The sequence below is a fragment of the Ochotona princeps genome, chromosome 9 (genome assembly GCF_030435755.1).
Source record: "Ochotona princeps isolate mOchPri1 chromosome 9, mOchPri1.hap1, whole genome shotgun sequence".
Classification (NCBI taxonomy): domain Eukaryota; kingdom Metazoa; phylum Chordata; class Mammalia; order Lagomorpha; family Ochotonidae; genus Ochotona; species Ochotona princeps.
The window spans coordinates 52,887,778-52,910,534 of NC_080840.1; the positions used below are offsets into that span (position 1 = coordinate 52,887,778).

The 22,757-nt window shown below is 42.6% G+C and overlaps 1 protein-coding gene across 4 annotated transcripts in view; it reads left to right on the forward strand.

Moving 5' to 3' along the window:
* SGK3 (serum/glucocorticoid regulated kinase family member 3) overlaps positions 1–22,757 on the forward strand; it is a 125,808-nt gene that overhangs the window by 47,195 nt on the left and 55,856 nt on the right. Inside the window, exon 1 of one of the 4 annotated variants that reach the window (XM_004588025.2) lies at positions 13,960–14,062. The exons of 2 other annotated variants lie outside the window; for them this stretch is intronic. The gene's annotated coding sequence lies outside the window, so the exon portion shown is untranslated. Of the gene's footprint in view, positions 1–13,959; positions 14,063–19,385; positions 19,479–22,757 lie in introns of those variants that run through there. One more of the 4 variants, XM_058668698.1, reaches the window with a different exon arrangement.

Below are 22,757 nucleotides of genomic sequence, written 5' to 3' on the forward strand. Positions count from 1 at the left end.
CTTTTTTTTTTTAACTGAATCTAACTGATAATGAAGACCACAAGGGAAGTTCAAAAAGGTCATGAAAGTAAAATTAGAAGAGAAGTTTCATAAGTCTTTAGAAAATTTTCAAATTCTTTTGCCTGTATTTTAATGAGTGCAATAACATTGATTTAAGTTTTGATGTATTGTATTATTAGTTCATTCCTAACTGTATTTTTAATTGTGGATTTGTTGTGTTTTGGTTTCAGCCCATTTTCTTAGTGTAATTTCTCCAGCACCATGAAAATCAAGTTTGTTTCTGAAAGTTGTCAGGTATCTCATAATTCTAGGACATGATATCTGAGAGAACAATAAAGTTTCACATTAACTGTTCTAGGAAGTTAGGAAATGTTTTGTTAGAAATCATTGACATTTTCAATGTCATTTTATTAGGTTATTGTTAGAGTGGGGTGAATTGGCATAGTGGTTGAAAGCATGGAGTTTAGAGTTGGATTCTAAATCCAGCCCCCACTTATTATCAAAATTATTTGATTTTTCAGGTATTCCCTAAGCCATCTGTAGTACTGGTTTTGGTAATTGTATATTGTATATAGGGCTTCTATGAGAATCAAGTGAATTCCATTACGTATAAAGTGCTTGGAGAGGCTGGTGCGTAAATGCTCCATAAACATTCAGTATTATTGTTATGGTCAACACTGTTAAGATGATTAGCATTTTTGTCAAGGAAACATACAATTCCAGTTGTTTTGTTTTAGTATTTAGACATTTTTTTAAAAGATTTATTCATTTTATTACAGCCAGATATACACAGAGGAGGAGAGACAGAGAGGAAGATCTTCCATCCAATGATTCACTCCCCAAGTGAGCTGCAACTAGCCGGTGCACGCCGATCCGATGCCGGGAACCAGGAACCTCTTCCGGGTCTCCCACGCGGGTGCAGGGTCCCAATGCATTGGGCCGTCCTCAACTGCTTTCCCAGGCCACAAGCAGGGAGCTGGATGGGAAGTGGAGCTGCCGGGATTAGAACCGGCGCCCATAAGGGATCCCGGGGCTTTCAAGGCGAGGACTTTAGCCGCTAGGCCACGCCGCCGGGCCCTAGAAATGTTTTTATAGCTACTTCAGGAAAATGTAATATTTTCAATATGCAGTTTTCAAATAGATCTAAATATGTTACAATCAAATGTTTCCCCAGATAAACACCTCCAGTTTTACAATGAAAGCTAAGATAATTCAGGTGCAGAGTTCACTTTACATTAATACTTTTCCATCAGTAAATTTAGACCTGTGCTATGTGTGGAAGCGTATGCTGGGGACCTGGGAATCATAGAATGAATCGCTTATGGGTCTTGTAGGAAGTTGTTGGCAAACAGGACATGTGAGTAAAGTAAATAATGAGATAGAGAGCAAGTGGTCCAGATAAAATGTTCATCGAAGCTTACAGAAAGGAGAATAATTCTCAAGGAATAAGCAAAAAAACCTAGATGGAGCACAAATGCATACCCAAAGGATGAGCAGGACATATATGTGCTGAGGAATGAAGTATAGTGTTGAGTGTAGAGGCAGATGCTTGCTTTGTTTAGAGCATGAGCTGTGTACAAGGAAGTAGGATTTTGTAGAGATAAAAAAAATATGGAGAACCCTAGAAATTGCCCAGAAATTTTTTTTGCAGTATTTAGTGGACAGGTGTTTGTTTTGGATTAAGATAAAATTCATGTAACATACAGGCGGTGATTTTAAAGTGAACAATTTGGTGACATTTAGTACACTCATAATATTTCATAACTGTCACCTCTATTTCCAAAATATTTCATCATCCAAAAATGAAAACCTCATACCCAGTCACTACCTATTCTCGCAGATGCTGGTAACTAGCAGTCTGCTTTCTGTTTCTTTCTTTTTTTTTTTTTTTTTTTAAGATTTATTTGTTTTTATTGGAGAGGTGGATATACAGAGAGGAGGAGTGAGAGAGGAAGATCTTCGATTTGATGGTTCACTCCCCAAGCCGATCCGAAGCCAGGAGGCAGGAGCTCTTCCAGATCTCCCAAGCGGTTGCAGGGTCCCAAGGCTTTGGGCCATCCTTCACTGCCTTCCCAGGCCACACAGGGAGCTGGATGGGAAGGGGGTTGCTGGGATTAGAACCTGCGCCCATATAGGATCCTGGAGTGTGCAAAGTGAGGACTTTAACCACTACACTATTATGCTGGTCCCTGCTTTCTGTTTCTAAGGAGTTTCCTTTCCTGTAAATGGAGTTATACAGTTGTGACATCTCGTGTGTGGCTTCTCCTGCCTAACAGGATGTTCTCAAGGTTCATTCCCGTTGTAGCATGTGTCAGTATGTCATTTTTTTTTATGGTTGGGTAATAGTCTATTGGATGTTTACACTAGAATTTGTTTATCCAGTTGTCTGTTAATGGACACTTGGTTATTTCCAGCTTTGGGGTGTTGTGCATGGTACTGCTGTAATCATACATGCATGAGCCTTTGTGTGACTTTGTACCTGTTTTTATTTCTTCAGACTGCTCAGTCATATAGTAATTTTTTTTTAAAGATTTATTCATTTTATTACAGCCAGATATACACAGAGGAGGAGAGACAGAGAGGAAGATCCTCCGTCCGATGATTCACTCCCCAAGTGAGCCGCAACTAGCCGGTGCACGCCGATCCGATGCCGGGAACCTGGAACCTCTTCCGGGTCTCCCACGCGGGTGCAGTGTCCCAAAGCATTGGGCCGTCCTCAACTGCTTTCCCAGGCCACAAGCAGGGAGCTGGATGGGAAGTGGAGCTGCCGGGATTAGAACCGGCGCCCATATGGGATCCCGGGGCTTTCAAGGCGAGGACTTTAGCCACTAGACCACGCCGCCGGGCCCCATATAGTAATTTTATGCTTAACTTTTTGAGGCCCCTCCAAATGATTTTCAGTAGCAGCCACATCATTTTACATTCCTACCAGAAATGTGTAAAGAAGAATCCAACTTTTTTTAAAAAATTTTTTTTCTAGGTAGAAGGATCCAGTTTTACCACTTCCTCAACAACATTTGTTTTTTTTGATGATTGCCATCTTAGTGGTATAAAATATTATCTGTAGTTTTGATTTGGGCTTCCCAAATGGCTAATGATGTTGAGTATCTTTCTCATGTACTTTTAAATAATTTATGTATCTTTTGGGAGAAATGTCTATTCAAATGTTTTGCCCAGTTTTAAATTAGGGTTGTTGCTTTTACTTGTTTGCATTTTGTTGTTACAAAGGTTCTTTATATATTCTAGATACAGAGCTCTTTCATCAGATCATTTGCAAACATTGTCTCCCACTTTGGTTCAATTTCCTCTTCTTTTCTTTTCCAGTATGGGCATTGCCTTCTAAGTATTGCATCATAGCATCCATCAAGTTTGATATGTTATGTTTTCATTTTTGTTTGGTGCAAAATATTTTCCAATTTTCTTTTTGATTTCTTCTTCGACCCAGCAGTTTTAGGATTTTATATTTGGTTTAAAATATTTGGAAATTTCAAAGATTTTAAAATTTCTACTTTAATTTCACTGTTTTGAAAGAACATGCCTTGTTTAATTTGAATCTTTTTCAAAATCTATTGAAAGTTATTATATGGTTCACAATATGGTATGTCTTGGTAAATATCTTGTGTAAACTGAAAAAGAGTGCATATTTTTCTGTTAGAGGGATTTCTGTAAAAATCAATTAGGTTAAAAGGAGTAATAGTTCAAGTTTTCTGTGTGATATTTTTCTTTCTATTTATGCTACGTTTTAGAAAGATCTGTGGCCAGCATTGTGGCATAGCTGATTGGGCTACTACCTGAATGCTAGTGTCCCATATGGGTACAGGTTTGACAGGGAGAGAAACATAGAAATCTTCCATCTTTTTCGATCTCCAAATGGTTGCAATGATTGAAGCCGGTTTGGGTCACTGACTGAAGTGCAGAACTCCATCTGGTCTCCCAGTCTGGATGGCAGGGGCCCAAGGAAGTATTTGGATTAGCCTCTAGTCATATTAGCAGGGAGTTGGATCAGAAACAGAGCAGCCAGGACTCCAACTAGTATAAGAGATGCCAGCTTAACTTTATGTATGGTAATGTTAGCTGCCTCCACACCCCCCCCCCCCAGCAAACTTTGTTTTTTGAAAAAAAAATTATTTGTTTCAAAGGCAGAAAGAGAGGGAGAAGAATAGGAAGGGAGGAGGAAAAAAGAGAGAGAGTAAAAGAGAGAGAGAATTTTACTTCTACAGATTTACTCCCGAAATCCCTCAACAGCTGGGACTGGGGACTTCCAAAGACAGCACTCAGGATCTCCTTCCCGTTCTTCTATGTGGGTGACAGGGGCTCAGGTAAGTACTTGGGCCATCACCTCCTGCCTCCCAGGGTTCACATTAACTAGAAGCTGGATTTCAAGCTGATGCTGGATGTAAACCTAGGTACTCCAATATGGGGTACAAGCATCTCAGGCAACCACTTAACTAAATGTGCCCCCTGCCACATCTGCCCTTGCTTGTGATATTATTATTAGAGGGCATTTGAAACCTCTGATTATAACAGTTAATGTGTCTATTTATCTTTGTCAGTGTTTCAGTTTCTATTCAGGTATTTACTGTTACTATTATTATCATTATCATCATTTTATGATACAGTTCCATAGGCTCCTGGTATTTCCCTTATCCCAGCCCCAATCCCCCCCACACACACCTAATTCCTCTATAATCATTACTAAAGTATAGTTCTTCATACACAGTCATATGTCCATCATTGCGGGCATGGACAATGGCAGAGAGTCCAGAATCCTATTGTCAAGATATAGTAAACAGTTTCATTATAAGTCCATCTTTGTCTGGAAGCAGAAATGCATACTGCATTGTATCCTCACATCTAGATGTTAGTCTCCATTTCACAGCTACTGCACATCCCTTCAAATGAAAAGTCATAATACAAAAACAACAATAGAAAGAAAAATAGAAATTTACACTGCATGAAGTTAAATAACATGTTACTAGATATGACAGTCTCCATTACACAACTACTGTACATCCCCTTAAATGAAAAGCCACAAAACAAAATCAACATCAGGAAGAAAAAAGAATTTAACAACACCATGAAGTTAAATAACATGCTACTAAATGACTAACGTGTAGCTGAAGAAATGAAAATCAAGAAACTTCTTGAAGAAAATGATGCCACTGCATGATCTACGAGTCATTGCATGATTTAATCAGAAGGAAGTGTTTTGAAGAGATGAAACTAACAGAAAACAACAAAATCCATGTGACATAGTTTCCACTGATTTTTGTTGGTGAAGTGTGTCTCTTCTAGACAACAAATAGATGGGTTTTGTTTTTTCATCTGGTCTACTAATCTGTGACGTTTGATTAAACTTAAGCCATTTACATTCAGGGTTAGTATGTATGGGTGGTACTTTGGTCCTGTCACTTTAGGAACGGGTTATTCGTTGATTTAGTCTTCTGTTGTCATTTTACTGGGATGTTCTTTGCATTTGTCTTTGGTTTTGGTAGGTGCTATTCCTCTTCTCTGTCAAGAGAACATCTTGAAGTATCATTTGTAGGGCAGATTTGGAAGAGGCAAATTCTTTTAACTTTTCTTTACTGTGGAAAAATTTTATTTCATTTTCGAAGACAAAAGAAAGCTTTGCTGGATATGTTATCCTAGGCCAACAATTTTTTTCTTTTAGAATCTGGAATGTGTCACTCCATTCTCTTCTTGCCTGTAGAGTTTCCTGTGAGAGATCTCCTGTGAGTTTAATTGGCATTCCTTTATATGTCAACTGATTTTTTTTCACGTGCACATTTAAGGATCTTTTCCTTATGTTCAATAGAGGAGAGCTTGATGATCATCTGTCTTGGTGAAGATCTCTTTTGGTCGAGCCTGTTGGGAGTTCTGTGCCCCTCCTGGATGTTGTTTCCCAATTCTTTCTCTACATTAGGGAAATTTTCCTTTATTATTTCATTAAATGTATTTGTAAAACCAGTTTCTCTACCCTGTCCCCACACAGCCTGTCTGGGACCTGCTGCTCTGTCTCTGCTCCTGGTCAAATCAAACATACCAGCAGGACAGACAGTTCTTAGTCTGGGTTCACCTCCCCAGCTCCCAGTGAAAGTCCCTTCCCATCTGGTTGCTGATGGAGTTCCGGCTGCTGGTGGAGTTCAGATTGCTATTAGCTGAATGCTGCTGGAGTATCAGTCACTGCAACACCACACCATTGTGTCTGCTGCTTTCCTGTGTCTGTCAGTCCCCAGGTACCCCTCTGCTGTTGTTCTGTCCTCTCCTATTTCCTGGAATGTGTCCTCTCTGCTTCATCCTGATTAAATGTTTTTCTGTCCGTTTAAACATGTCCTTACCCTATTCTGCCATCTTGATTCTCCCTATTCAGGTATTTTGACGTTCTCTTATTCATTACATAGATGCTTAGAATTTTTATGTGCTCTTGACAAATGGCCTTTTTGACCTAGTAGAATAATCTTCTCTTTCCTTGGATATATCTATCCTGAGATATTCTTACTATATTAACAGCTTAGTTTTCTTTTGGCTAGTATTAGCTTTGGTATGCCTTCTTGTCCCTTTAATTTTAATCTATTTGTTCATCTTCATATATAATGGTCAATTTTTTTGAGGGCAGTATATAGTTGGATCTTTTTAAAAATTCAATGTGACAAATTTTTTAATTTATTTTATTTTTATTGGAAAGGCAGATTTATAGAGAGAAGGAAAGACGAGAGAAAGATCTTCCATCTGATAGTTCACTCCCCAGGTGGCTCCAGTGGCCAGAGCTGAGCCGATCCAGGAGCTTCCTCTGGGTCTTCATACAAATGCAGGGTCCCAAGACTTTGGGCCATCCTCTACTACTTTCCTAGGCCACAAGCAGGGAGCTGGGTGGGAAATGGAACAACCAGTACAAGAACTGGCTCGCATATGGGATCCTGGCACTTGCAAAGTGAGGATTTAGCCACTGAGCTATTGGCTGGGCCCCAATGTGACAAATTCTTTATATGCAGGTATTTTGACCATTAAATTTAATGTCATCATCGATATAAATTTATTTGTTCTTTGAAGGCAGATCTTTTATTAGAAAATACTTTAATGTATTTTTACTTTTTAGTTTTCTTTTACTTTTTAAAATTTTTGTTTCTCATGATGCATTCCCATAGGATTAGAGATTTCCCCTTTCGCCCTCCCCAATTCCCTCCCTTCTCCCACCGATTTCCCCTATATTGTTACAATAGTATAGTCCTTAAATTACAGTCTCAAGTTCATCGTTCTGCTATTTAAGTGTATCATGACATTATAGATAAAATGTAATCTGTCATGTTATTGGTTTTTCTTTTTGTCCTGGGCACTATTTCTTTTCTTCATTTTCTGCTTTGATTTAGATTGAAAATGAGGCTTCCTTTTTATCTCCTTTGTTGGCTTATTAGTTATGACTCTTTCTTGTTTAGTTTAATTGTTGTTTTAAAGCTGTGAAGTATGCATATTTATTTATTTATTTATTTATTTTAAAGATTTATTCATTTTATTACAGCCAGATATACACAGAGGAGGAGAGACAGAGAGGAAGATCTTCCATCCAATGATTCACTCCCCAAGTGAGCCGCAACTAGCCGGTGCGCGCCGATCTGAAACCGGGAACCAGGAACCTCTTCTGGGTCTCCCACGCGGGTGCAGTGTCCCAAAGCTTTGGGCCGTCCTCGACTGCTTTCCCAGGCCACAAGCAGGGAGCTGGATGGGAAATGGAGCTGCCGGGATTAGAACAGGCGCCCATAAGGGATCCCGGGGCGTTCAAGGTGAGGACTTTAGCCGCTAGGCCACGCTGCCGGGCCCTGCATATTTATTTAATTGGCTACAGCCTACCATCAACTGACTAGTACCCCATCTCTTTTACTCTTCCTTAATTACAGGATGCATTTTATAATCCCTTAATTTCATGCATTTGCTGCCAGCCCTTATGATACTACCGCAGATACTGGACTATAAAATCCACACTAAATTATTGCTATTTCAATAGCATATATTAAATAGTATATTTAATAGTATGTAAATAGAAATACTTTAATTTATTTAAATTATTGAAGTCAACATACTTTTGCCCCTGTTGTTACTATTTTCAGTAGATCTACACCTCTAGAAATATGGAATAAATTTCTCCTGTCTAAAACACTTCCTTGAATATTTCTTGTGGTGTAAGTCTGCTGGTCATTAATTGGTTGAGCTTTTCAAACATTTTTTAACTGTGCTTATTTTTTAGATTTATTTATTTGACAGGCAGATATACAGAGAGAAGGAAGGAGAAAGAGAGAGAGAAAGAAAGAGAGAGAGTCTTCTGTTTGCTGTCTCACTCCCTAAATGGCCACAACAGCTGGAGCTGAGCTGATTGAAAGCCAGAAGTCAGGAGCTTCTTCTGGGTCTCCCCCAGGGGTGTAGGGGCCCAGGGGCCCAGGGACTTGGGCCATGCTCTGATGCTTTCCAAGGCCATATGCAGGGAGCTGGATTCAAAGTCGAACAGCTGCAATACAAACTGTGTCCTTATGGGATAGCTGGCATGGAAAGTGGAGGATTAGTGTGCTATACCACTGGTGAACTTTCATGTGTGAAATAATCACAAATTTCCCTCAATTTTGAAAGATAATGTTCTTGGTTGTAGCATTTAAATTGACAGGTTTTTGTTCAGTCCTTTGAAGATACTGCTCTACTCCCTTCTTGCATGTACTACCTCTGATGAGAAATCTGATATCACCTTTACCTTTGTTCTTACATGCACAGCTGTGTCTTTTTTTTTTCTGGCTGCTATGAAGATTTTCTATTTGTTACTGGCTTCTAGTAAATTTATTATGATGTGGATTGGTGTATTGCTCTTTGTGTTCCTGGTGTGTGAACTCACTGGACTTATGGGACCTGGGAATTTATAGTTGTCATCAAATCTGGAAAGATGCTAGGCATTGATTCTTTTTTTTTTTTTTAAAGATTAATTCATTTTATTACAGCCAGATATACACAGAGGAGGAGAGACAGAGAGGAAGATCTTCCGTCCAATGATTCACTCCCCAAGTGAGCCGCAACGGGCCGATGCGCCGATCCGAAGCTGGGAACCAGGAACCTCTTCTGGGTCTCCCACACGGGTGCAGTGTCCCAATGCATTGGGCCGTCCTCGACTGCTTTCCCAGGCCACAAGCAGGGAGCTGGATGGGAAGTGGAGCTGCCGGGATTAGAACCAGCGCCCATATGGGATCCCGGGGCTTTCAAGGCGAGGACTTTAGCCACTAGGCCACGCCGCCGGGCCCTAGGCATTGATTCTTCAAAGGCCTTTTCTGATCCCCTCCTCCAACACCACCTTATGCTTTTGCAGGGATTTTACTTACAAATGTTTACATTGCTAGAAATTGTAGTCCATTGGTTCCTTTTCTTAATCTTAAGATTTATTTATTTCAGACAGTAGATTGGTGTCTTCCAGCTGCTGGGCTGATCTCCAAGTGATGACAGCAGCTAGGGCTAGCTGAGGCAGGACCCAGGAACTCCATCCTGCTCTCCCATATAGATGGTGGAACTTCAATACTTAAGTTATGTTCTGTTGTCTTCCTAAGTACATAAGCAGGAAGCTGTATCAAAAATAGAAATAGCTGGGATTTGAACCAGCACATTGATGTGGGATGCCAGCATTGCATATGGCAGCTTGATATGCTGTGCCACAACATTGACTTCCTTTTTGTTTGTTTGTTATTGTTGCTCTTTGTAGTTCATTTTAGGAAGTTTACCTAGGAAGATTGTCATTCTTCTGTTTATAGCATCTTTTTTTTTTCTTCCAGTTTAGGTAATATTGTTTTCAGCTTTAGAAATTTCCAATCTTCATTATCACTAATTAACCATTAGAATAACATTTTTTGAAGAAAAAAAGAAATTTTTGTATTATTTAAAGGCAGTTACAAAGAAAGGAGGAGAAACCTAGATAGAAGTCTTCCACCTGCTGGTTCCCTCCCTAAATGGCCACAGTAACCCAGGCCTCGGTTGGGCCAAAATCATGTATCAGGAGCTTTTTCCGGGTCTCCCACATGGGGGTGGTGGTCCAAACAGTTAATCCATCTTCTGCTGCTTTCCTACGTACATTAGCAGGGCTGGATTAGAAATGGGGCAGGCAAGACTTAAACTGGCATCCATATGGGATGCCAGCGTTGCAGATGGTGGCTTTACCCACTATGCCACAGTGCCAGCCCCACAATCACTGTTTTAATGTACGAATCTACTAATTATTTGTCAACTGTGGGTCAGTTTTAGTGATTGGCTTTTCTTCTTGTGATAGGACATGTTTGTATTTTTCTCTATGCTTTGTAAACCTGAACACCAGATAGCACAGTGCTAGATGGTATGAATTTTACATTGGTCGATATTGGATTTTTTTTCCCATAAGGGCTAAGCCTAGTCCTTTAAAAAATTTCTTTATTTATCTGATTTCATTTTATTCAAATGACAAATAAAGAGATAGATATAGAGAGGTCGTCCATGGGTTGGTTTACTCCCCTAGGACCTGTGACAGTCATAGTTGGGTCAGGTTGAGTCCAGAGCTCCATCATGTTTTTCCATGTGCGTGTTAAGGACTCAGGCACTCACCCTGATGGCGATTTAACTTCTACACCAAACGCCTGCCACAGATGCTGGATTGTATTTTCACAAATATGTTACTTTGAGATGGAATTAAATTATTTGGAAAAACGTTGATTTTTTTTCCCAGATTTTCCTTCTCTGATGTTTTTGGCAAGACCCTATCAGCATTTAGGGCTAATTCCTCCATAGAATTCAGTGAAGGCCCTTCTGACTAGTCTATAGCACAGAACTGAGAGGTTTTCTCGACAGCCTGTGGACCCAGCCACCATTCCTGCCCCCGTGAGTGTCCAGTAGTGCTTTACCTAATGCTTTGAGATGGTTTGTTCTTTTCTGGACCTTTTATGGATTCCCCATAGGCATGCACTGGTCAGCACTGTCCAGTTCTTCAGGAGGACTCTCTCGTGAACTCTGAGGTTGTGTGTGCGGTAAACTCTCATCCTCTGGTCAGTGCTATGATCCAAGGCTCCCTCTCCTGGACCCAGGGGGCGGGCTGGGCTCCCAGGCATTCCCTTCCCAGTTCAACAGTTTCTGCGCCCTCTCAAGGCAGCCTGCTGAGATGAGCCCCTGGCTGGGGGACTCACTTACCTTCAGTGCCTCATATTAAGCATCTTTGAAAGTGGCCTTTTCATATATTTTGTCTGGCTCCGTTCCCCCCTCTTTTTTGGTCAGTCAGGCCCTGTGTACTGCACCTTAGTTGAGCTTAGAAGTCCCTTCGCGCTACTAACAGCCACCTCACAGTTAGGGAAGAAGAAAAGTTCCAAGAATCTATAATCTAGGGTCTGGAGCAGCCATGGTGTAAGATGAAATGTGAGTCTGGCTGAGGCTGCCTATTTCATATTTCTTAACTCTCCTGAATGTTATGATCGTTCGCTCTGAGTTGTGAGTTATAGATTGTCTGGATCAAAGTTCAGAGCCCTGGAGCCTCCTTGAAATATTTTCAAAGCACAAGGGATCCCTGATAGATTGCAAGTCAGTTTTCACTCATATTTGGTAGTCATTGTGCAAGCTTAGTTCTGCCTCTACTTGTGCCATTTGGGTAAGGTTGCAGTTAAGGAAGAGTCACTTTCTAAAGATCTGAACTGTACAGGGAGCTCAGACAGATGTGTACACCAGAGGAAAAGTAGGTTAGGGTCAGCTCAGAGGTCCTGAGACCTTTGAATTTGTGCTTTCACAGAGATAGCAAGGGAAGTGGGAAAAGCTCCTAAAGAAAGCACAGGCCTGCTGGCCACATGTGAGCATCGAGAGGGCAGAGAGTCTAGTTGAAGGCCTTGTCTAGGGCAAGGTGATGCTGTCACTATAAACAGGAAAGTCAGAAACGCGAGGCGAGCTTTATTTATTTATTTATTTATTTATTTATTTTTGGTATGTATTTATTTGAAAGAGACTGAGGGAGAGAGAGGGAGAAAGAGAGAGAAAGAGAGAGAAAAAGAGAGATTGAAGTGATTGATACCAGAGATCCCTGAAGCTTCTTTCAAAACCCCCCAGATTCTCCACATGGCTCCAAATGGACAGCACTCCGCTGCTTGCTTTCTAGCAGCTGGCCTCGCAGGAGCAGCTCTGACATGTGGGACAGCATTTAGGAGTTTTAAGGTTCCCCTGGCGGAATCCCTTCATTTCACAGATAAGCTTCAGATCTCAAGGCTCATTTAAGGCCACTTGGCTGGGCTGGCTTCTTGATAATATTTTCTGAAGTTCTTGTAGTAAAGGTTATTGTGTGTCCATTCTGCTTGTTGGCAAAGTGAACTTTCCTGCCTTAATTCAAATATTATCAGCCAGGTCAGTTTTGGGTTTCATTTCTGAAATGTTTTTTTACTTTTCAAACTTCAGGTACTAAAATAGATAAAATATCCCTTCTGAGTCATCTCATTTTCCTCTATCCACACATCCATTCAAACACATTGTGGTAGTACGCTAAAAAGCAAAATCAGGACAACATAGCTTGAAAGTCTTGGTTTGTCAAAATAAATTAAGTCTTGACTTTGTTTTGCAATTCTAGAATTGGCCACTTTTCATCACGTCAGGTAGACCTAGCGTTCCGCTGAGGCTGGCAGAGAAATTGGCTGGTTTTATGGATCAAATCTGAAGGAAGCACAAACAATTGAATGTGTGGACTGGTCATTTCAGAGATATTATCTTTTTTTGTAAGGTAGGAACAGGGAGATAGAACAATATAAAAACACTTGCTGTGTTAACAAGAGGTTGTCTCAGATGACTTTTTACAAGAATTTGATGTAGAGGGAACGTCATGGGCAGGCTGACTAGTCTGTTTGGAAAGTTGGGCTGCCTCGAATTCTCCTGATTTCTGGGAAGGTCAGTTTCTGTTTGGTGAAGGGAAACTTTAGCAAAGGTGACAGATTACCTTTTGGTTTGTACTCCAGTCTGCTAGAGTGCAGGAGCTTAGTTCAAAACAATGGCCTCCTACACATTTTTATTTAAAAATGCCAGAGCTGGTCGGTGGGTTTGAGGCGAAAGGGTAGGATCAACAGTAATTTGAGCCCAGGGTGAGGCTGTTTCCCAGGAGCCCTGTCCAGTTTCTTTCTTTTCTTTTAAAGATAACTGTACAGTACACCAATATCATCTACAGTCACCCTCCCACGTTCTAGAACCCCAGAACGTCTTCAACCTAACTACAGTCTCCTCCTCTTGCACACCCCTGCTTCCCCACGCCCCTCCCAGCTCGTGGTGACAGCCACCATGATACTTTCAGCTTAGAAGTCACCCATTTGGTAGACACCATGTAGCACTGAGGTCATGTGTTAGTCATCTCCCTGTGCTTGGCTGCTTTCACTGAACACAGTGACGTCCATTTCCATCCACGTTGCAGACGAAAAGCTTTCACCCTTTTTATGGCCTAGTAATACTCTATATTTTTGTACCGTGAAGCAGAGATGTATGGTGTGAAAGGAATCGCTTCCCTTTTTCTGTCCCTGTGAATTGGATTGGTGAGCCCTACCCTGCCTCAGCATATGGCAATATGCCATTGCTCTGAATCAATGAACTGTTGTTTTAACATCTCTGTGAGTGAGTCTTAGCTTTAAACTGGGGTGGGGGGAAGAATGTTTTCATTCTGCCTAGCCTCGCTTTCCTTTTCCCTCTTCTGCGTGCTTGTGTCCGGTTCTTTCCCTCCCGGGTTAGCTAGGTACCTTGTAAGAGCTTCCACTGCTCTGAGCTCCAGGCAGCTAGCCGAGACCCCGCCTCCCCAGGTGGGCGTCGGGGCGTGGCTTGTGGAGACATGGGGCGTGGTCTGTGGTGGGCGGACCCGAGGGCGGGGCGTCAGGGGCGTGGCTCGGGATTGGCCCGTGGGCGGAACATCGGGGGCGTGGCCTGTGGGTGGGGCGGGTCCGTGGGCGGGGCTCGGGGCGGGGGAGCTAGGCGGGCGCTGCTGGGGCGGCTGGTGAGTCGCCGGGCTCGGCCTAGTGTGGCGCAGTGCTGGCCGCGCTTCCCCGCCGCCACGAGGCGGGGCTGGGTTCCGAAGGTAAGCGCGTGGTCCGCGGGGAACGCGGTTGGGGAGCCGTGTCGCGCCGGCCAAGTGGAGGGAACCGGCCGAGGCAGGAGTGGCTTGCGGGGGCGCGTCGCGGTGCGACTTGCATGGCGAAGGGGCGGGAAGGAGCGGGCTGGAGCGGGCTGGAGCCGGTGGGAGCACCCCTTGCGGGAACCGCGGGAGGGAGCCCCGCGCCCTCGCTCGTGGGGAGCCAGGGCGGTGGGGTGGGTGTCGGGGGTTCCTCCTTGGCCGCACGCTTTGGTGCACCTGCTCCTGGGCCCAAAGCGATTGAGTTGTTCCACCTGCCCTTTTTCTACATCTCGAGATGCCGCAGGTAGTGTGAAGTTCTTATATTCTTTAAAAATGTAAGAATCCCAGTTCGTAGGTCTGGACTGGAGGAGAAAGTCGGTATTGAGCTAGGGAGGCGACTTTGTTTTGACTTCACGTTACTGAGTTTGCAAGAAGGGCGCGACTGGGAACGAGAAGGTTACTTAAACAAGGACGCCACTGTGGGGATAAGCCGCCTGGGCTTTGCTTGGATTCTAATGTGCTCACCAACGGTGAAACCTGGGCCAGCTCGCTGAACAGAGGGGTTGTGATGGTTGCGACTTTATAGAGTTGATGTAAAAACTGAGTTCCTGCCTAGAGCTTGACATTTAGTCTGCAGCCAACTCTGGCTGCTTGCTTTATTATTTGTTCACGTGGGTAATAATCGCCAGAGTTGTCATATTCAGAAAACCTGCACCTCGTATCTGTTGCTGGAAATGTTGGGGATTCCTTTGGAACAGTTTTCGTAGACTTGAGTGCTGCAAGAGAAGAGGTAGTTGCTTCTCTCTCCTCCTGGGCATAGTGTTACCTTTTACCGGCTTGTTCCAGATCAGTTCCACTCAAATGATTACAGAAACCTCAGAATCCTGAAGGCTGTGCTGAAGGAAGGATGCAAAAAGGTAACAAACAGCTGATGAGTCAGTGTAGCCTCATTTTAAGGTGTGCTTAAAAGCAGTCATGTTAAAAGTTCTCTTCTGTGTCAACAAGAACCCGGGAACAGCCGCTTGCCACATGGAATTGCAGCGTGAAAGGGAGCTGAAGAGTCAGACCTGTTAGTCTCTACAGAGAAGGATGAGGTCGGAGACTCCAAGCCAATAAGTGGCAGAGCTTGGAAAATCAAAAGCTGGTATTTCTTCTAGTTTTGATGCTAGTTACGTTTTGTATTTTTTAGTTTTATGGTACGATGAATTTTTTTTCCTCTCTGCAGTATCCTGCTTGCGCTAGCCTAATTGCATGATTCATAATCGTTCTCTGGCACCTTTGATTTAAATCACAAGTCTCAAAGTTGCTACATCAATTACTGCTTTGAGAACAAGCTGATTGTCTTCCTAAGCGTTGTACAAACATGTTCTAACAGCACTTTGGTTTTGTTGTTTGAAAGTGCAGCCCTTTTCTCCTACGTAGAGCGCGTAAACAGGCAGTATAAACAGATTGTCCCACTTGGCAGCTTGTCATCACTCAGTTGTTGGGGAAGTTTTCTAGATGGAGAGGGATAGTGTCAGGAAGTGGAACTGTGAATGCTGGCCTGGGGAAACAGCACTGGATGGTGAAGAAGTATGTTGCAATGTTGCTGCTAACTTCAAGCATGATATGGAGTAAAATGATTTTGAGATACTGATGTGCTGGTTGCTTTTTCCTGGGTCTTGGCATAGCTCACTGCTTCCCCTCTGGGTATTTGTTCAGATGCTGCTTTCCTACTTAGAATTGCACTCAACCCCATACTTACAGTGTGTTGTTCTGTTCTCTCCTCCCCTTATTTCTTGCTGTTTTCTGCTGGTTACCTGGGAATAATTCAATGGGGCAGTGTTAATCCCTCATCCTGTGTTGCACTTTGTGTGCGAATAGCTGCCAGTGTATTTCACAGTCAGAGTTTTGTAAACCTGCCCCTCTTTATGTTGCAAGGCCTTTGTTTCTGGCCGTTCATTTCATTCTTTCTCCCTGTTTAAGACTGATTAATTGATTTGAAAGACTGACAGAGAGACGGAGATACTGAGACAGTCTGTCTACTGGTTCGCTCCTCAGAGGACCACAACACCTCATGGCAGAGCCAGGCAAAGCCAGGAGCTGGGAGTTTCATCGTGGTCCTTCATGTGGGTGCATGACCCAAGCACTTGGGCCAAATGCTTTTTCCAGACACATCAGCAGGGTATGTATGGAAATTCTGACATTCAGAATTGCCTACAATGTGATCTCAATTGCACTTGCCCACCTGTACTCTCTATATAAAAAATACTGATTTCCAATTTAGGTTTGTAAGTGTGAAACAGGTATGACATAAATGGTTATGACCTATAAGTCCCAAGGTGAGTGTTGGCTTCATGACTGCTTCTCTTTTTGCTTAATGAGGTGGCCTTTTCCTCCAGTGTAAGCAAACCAGCTGCACTCATGGCTGTTCCTTGTTTGTACTGAGGACTTCTGCCCTCCTGTTTTGAATGCTCATCCTTCTAACTTCCCGAACATACCACCACCCAAATACCTAGATAAGTTCAATGGGACATGGCTGTTTGCTTGCTTGCTTAAGGATTTGTTTATTTTGAAAGGCATAGTGATAGAGATAGGGAAGAGACAGATCTTCCATCTGCTGAGTTCATTCCCTAAATGACTGAACAATGGCTGGAGTCTGGGCCAGGCTGAAGCCAGGGAGCTAGTACTCCTTCTTGGTGCCAGCATGAGTTATGGGGAGCCAAGTGGGGGGACCATCCTTCATTATTTTTCCAACCGCATCAGTAGGGAGTTGAATCAGAAGCAGAGCCGCTCTCTGGGAGGGTATGCCGGTATCAAAAGTGGCAGCTTGACCTGATGAGACATGGCAGCGGCTGGGGAAGTGATTTTTCTTTCCTCTGAAGTCTCTTGACTTTCTTAGACAATTTCTTCAATTCTACTCTGAATTGTATTTCGTTGGGTCCCTTTCTTTCTTTCCTCTTCACGATGTATAAGCTACTGGAGGGCAAGAAGCACGCATACACTCAGCTGTTCCAGTTTTAAAGGAAAACTAAGGCCTGCACCCACTTACCTGCTTTTTAATTTAAAAGATTTTATTTGAAAAGCAAGGCAGGATACAGAGAAAGAGCTCATATCACTCCCCAAATTCCCACAAGGCCTAAAGTGGGAGCTGATAACTCCAAGCACATCTCCTACATGATTGGACAGGGATCCAGCCACCTGAGCCATCAGAAACCCTCCCAGGGAAGCACTTAGTGGGAAACTGGCGGCAGGTGTGGAACCCAGATACCTCGACAAGTCTTAGCTGCTAATTCAACCACACCTTTACCTGCTTTCTTATATAAGAATGAACTTAAAGTTCTGTCTAATGGGCCTCTAAGTCATTAAAGATTGCGCTTCAACAATTATGTCTGCAGTATAGACAAATAAGTCGGAGAAATTCAGTACTGAAAAAATAGATTCAGATGAAGGCATTGAGAGATGGATTCACAGAAGGGAATGAGAACAATGTACCCAGCACCCACATTGACAGGCAGATGTTTAAATAAATACACAAACTCAGGAAATCATTAGGACAAGACAGAGCTTACAGAGCAACATCTGCAGCTTTGGTTTTTCTTGTGGAATATTATTCCTGCTCTGTTTTGTATCTGGGTACACATACTGTTTCTCTGCTTTGTTTTCTGTGTTGGGCAGGACTGAACATTGATTTCCTCTCTGGTCTGCACAAGGTCATTTACCATCTTTTCGTCATTTAGCCTAAAAATACATTACTATAGCCTTTTAAATATATTTCCCTGATGCGTAGAGGAGATGTGTGCCAGTAGCTTCTAGTTTTTCAGAGAGAGGCGATCAGTGTTGATGATTGGACGTGTCTGTTCTTGAAGCTTGCAGTTTTATTAAATTTGCTGTCAACGCTTGGTTGAACACATTTTGCTTTATGGTATAGACATTTCCTTGCATATGTTATAATTGAGTCTCTGCTTTATTTTTTGGCTTTTTGGATTAAAACTTGACTCAAATAACTTTTTTTCTTTTTGCCTCCCAAACAGCAAGTGTAGTTTTCCAATTCTAGGGCATGATTAATCTAGTTTATTCTCTTTGTTCTTGATTTGAGTACTTAACAAATACAGATCTAAATTTTCCCCCATTCCTGGGATGAAGCAACAGTGTCTGTGGATGGGAAAGGTTGCTACGGAAGATACACAGAAAGGTCCTAAAGTTTTGAAATAGTAAAAACTTGAAGATAAATTGCTATCCATTGCCTTTAGTAATCACAGCCCATGTCAGGTCCAGATTTGAAATGAAAGTACAGGAATGTAGGTATCATAATTTAAATATACAATTGGTCATAATTCATGTGCTTTGGAAGTTTTAATATGCTACCCAGTATAGTTTTACGGCCGAAAGAATTTTGAAAGGAAATATTTGCTTTGGAATAGAATTTCCTGTATCATACTGAATAAGCCTCAGTGTTTAACATGAGTTCTCTTTGTCTTAAAAATGCCTTCATCAAGGGTGCGATCAGATAGAATCACTCATAGAGATAATAAGAGCTGGGAACAGACTGATGCTCTGTCCTCATCACATGATAAGGACTGTGTGAGTATCTGTTAAGTCATTATTTGTAGGGTTGGCTTTGTTAAGCTGTTATAGTATATGAATATATGTAATAGTGGGAATGATCCAGGGAAGTGGGAAACACTGATGACTTAGGAGACTGGGAAAACATAACATTGCATTAGGGTCTACTGAGAGAATGACTGATTGTATTGGTCATATTTCCTATTCCCTTGTTGAAAAAAGCTCTCAATAAATACACAAAATGTAAAACATAGAATACTAAACTAAAACAAGTCAGTAATGGAAGATTAACTGGGGCGGGAGCACGTTAGTGAGGGTGGTTGTGATGGTGTGTCAAAAAGAAGGAAAAAACCACCAAAATATTTGGGCAAAGACCTGCATGTGAAGAGTTGAACATTCCAGATACTGGGCAGGGAAGGGGTACAAGAGTCTGGGAAACTGACATGGAAGAAAGTACTTGTGGGGGGAGGCAGAGGGTAGGTCCTGCGGGGAGTGTAGGTGGTCAGCAGTAATTCAGTTTGGACTTTATACAAAAGGTAGTGGGAAAGTCATGGAAAGGGTTGAAACAGAGAGTGGAATTACCAGGTTGGCAGTGATGAAAAATTATTACTCTTGCTACTGTAGAAAGAATTGGAAGAATATTGTAGAACAGAAACAGAAGCAGCAGGTTCTCCTGGGAGGGTCTGTGAGATGCCTTGGTGATTGTTGTCTTTGTGGTTTTGGAGTGTGTGTGTGTGTGTGTGTGTGTGTGCAGCTCCTCCAAATTCCTCCTGCAGCCATGTGCTGGGATTGTGTGCTCTGAATAAGAAAACCAGGAAAGCTGGAAGTACAGCAGGTAGTGTGGGGCCCGGAATTTTTTTTTTTTAAAGATTGATTTTATTTTTATTGCAAAGTCAGATATACAGAGTGGAGGAGAGACAGGAAGATCTTCCACCCAATGGTTAACTCCCCAAGTAGCTGCCACGGCCAGTGGGTGCTGTGCCGATCCAAAGCCAGGAGCCAGGAACTTCCTTTGGGTGCAGGAACCCAAGGCTTTGGGCCTTCCTCAACTGCTTTCCCAGGCTACAAGCAGGGAGCTGAATGGGAAGTGGAGCTTCCGGGATTAGAACTGGTGCCCATATGGGATCCTGGCACGTTCAAGGCGAGGACTTCAGCCGCTAGGCCATGCCACTTGGCCCGGGGCCTGGAATTTTAAACCTTGAATGACATTGGGAGGCTGAGAAGGAAGGGGCAGAGTGTTAGATGCTAGCAGGGCAGAGCACCTGCTAGCATCTGCACCCCCAGGTAGTCTGAACCAAGTCTGACACCACTGAGGTCAGTTTACAATTCGGATAACTTTAAGGCTTTCCTCCTTATCCTGTGGTTTTAACTCTAGTATGGAAAACAGGAGGCTGTCAGTGCTTATTTCTGCCTCACCCAGTCTCCTTTCCTAAATGTAGTAAAATGGAAACAGTTTCAGGGAATTAATAGGCTTGAGATTCTCGGGCCTTTGTCACAAAATGTTTGGGTCCATTCTCTTGTGTTAGGATGAACATTGGCTGTTTTACACATAATTTTTAACTCCTGTATCACTTTTTAGAAAAATCAGGCTGCCTCAAATAAGAGATGTGAGAAACCTGGGACTGCTTTGTGATTACAAAATGAGGGAGAAAAGCCAAAGAGGGTGGAGTTGGAATCAGGAAGGATGTGTTAGTAAAGAAGGAAAACAGGAAAGCTTGTAACTGATTCATCCTGCCATGTGTATGAGGGAGGGGACAGTTACTGTGTTTCCTTCTTTGGCAGATCCTGTTAGACTTTAATCTCATCTGCAGTGAACCCAATTTACAGATTTGACAAAGATGTGCTGTGTTTGTCCTGAAACATTTCAGATGTATTTGGAGCCGGAATCCTGAGAGGAGGCATACACAGATACAGATTATATACTGTTACGGTGGACTTCCAGGAAAGTTAACCAGTTAGTTTGAGGTTAGAATTTTTCAGGAAGATGCCTTTTTAATATAAAATAAGTGAAATCCACTCATTTGGCATCTTCTCAACAATAAATCCCTATCTCCTTTTCCTGTTTCCTCCTGGGTTGGGCCCTTGGTTTCCATACCATGCCCAGGATATGTACATGTGTTGCTTTGTTTTTAAACCTTTTATTTTAAAGCATAATTTTAGGTGTGAAGAGGAAGACACAGAAATTTCCCCCATTTATATCCTGTCACCACCCATACACAGCCACTCCATGATCAACACCACCCCCCGACTTTAGTGCTGCGCTAGTTGCAGTAGATACTGGTCCAGAGTCTGTGGTGTAGTTGAGGGCTTTCTCTTGGTGTGTGTTCTGTGGGTTTAAACAAATGTGTAATGACATTTAGCCACCATTATCTTATCACTACAGCATATTTTCACTGCCTGCAAGGTCAGCTGCGTTCTGCCCGTTCATCCCTTCACCGTGTCCCCACTCCACCCTTTCTCTGGTTTTCCCCTCATTTTCTGTTTGTGATCTCTTGTGTTTCCAGATGAATTTTTCTAATATCTTTTCTATTTCCGTATCTCTTACTTTCTAATCACAAAGCATGAGATACAAGATTTCTCAGTCTCTTATTTGAAACATCTTGGTTTTTAGAAAGTGATATAAGAATTCAAAGTTCTGTGTAAAATAGCCACTGATTTTTCTTTTTTTCTTAAAGATGTATTTATTTTTATTACAAAGTCAGATATACAGAGAGGAGAGACAGAGAGGAAGATCCTCCATCCGATGATTCACTCCCCAAGTGAGTGCAACGGCCGGTGCGCGCCGATCTGATGCCGGGAACCTGGAACCTCCTCCGGGTCTCCCACGTGGGTACATGGTCCCAAATCTTTGGGCCATCCTCGACTGCTTTCCCAGGCCACAAGCAGGGAGCTGGATGGGAAGTGGAGCTGCCGGGATTAGAACTGGTGCCCACATGGGATCCCAGGGTGTTCAAGATGAGGACTTTAGCCGCTAGGACAGGCCGCTGGGCCCTGATTTTTCTTTTTACTGCCTCTGTAGTTTTGCCTTTCCACAATGTCCTGCAGCTACATTATAGTATGTAGCCTTTTCTAATTGGCTGAATTTGATAAAGTGCATCTCAAGTTCCACCATGTCTTTTTTTTTGATTGCTCATTTCTGTTAAGCACTGAAATATTCCATTATCTGAATGCACCAAACTTAATTGTCTCTTCACCTACAAAATACATGTTAGTTGCATCCAGGCTTTAGCAATTATGAGTAAAGCTGCTATTAACAACCATGTGCAGGTTTTTGCAGAGACATGTTTTTAATTGCTTGAGTAAATACCAAGGAGTATAATTGCTGTATCATATGGTAAGAGTATGTTTGGTATTGCAAGAAACTGCAATGTGTGAGAGTTCCTGTTGCTCACTGCTCGCCAGCGTTTGGTCTTGCCAGTGTTCTGGATTCGGGCTATTCTGATAGGTATGTGGTGGATCTCTTTGTTGTTTTAATTTGCATTTCCACGATGAAGCATCTCTTCACATGCTTTATTGTTTATGTCTTTCTTTGGAGGGGTGTCTGTTAAGGTCTTTGGCTCATTTTTAAAATCAGGTTGTTTTCATTTAGTTGGAAGGGTTCTTTTTTTTTTTTTTGAAGATTTATTTATTTTTATTGCAAAGTCAGATATACAGAGAGAAGAGACAGAGAAGTGATCTGCTGATTCACTCGCCAGGTGGTCGCAGCCGTCGGAACTGAGCCAGTTCAATCCAAAGCCAGAAGCCAAGAGCTTCCTGTGGCCTCTCATTTGGGGTACAGGGCCCCAAGGCCCTGGGCCATCCTCGACTGCTTTCCCAGGCCACAAGCAGGAAGTAGGATGGGAAGTGGGGCTGCTTGGATTAGAACCGGCACCCAATATGGGCTCCCAGTGCATGCAATACCAAGGACTTTAGCTGCTAGGCTACTGCACCAGGCCTGGAAACGTTCTTTGTATATTTTGGCCAACAATCTTTTATGGTTTTGTGTGTTTTGCAAATATTTTCTTCTCATCTGTGGCTTGGTATTCTTTCAGGGCTCTTCCCTCTGGTAAAGACCTGTTGCTTGTACCTATAAGGCCATTGCCATACTCCAGGCCATCTGAGTTTTTCTCTAGTT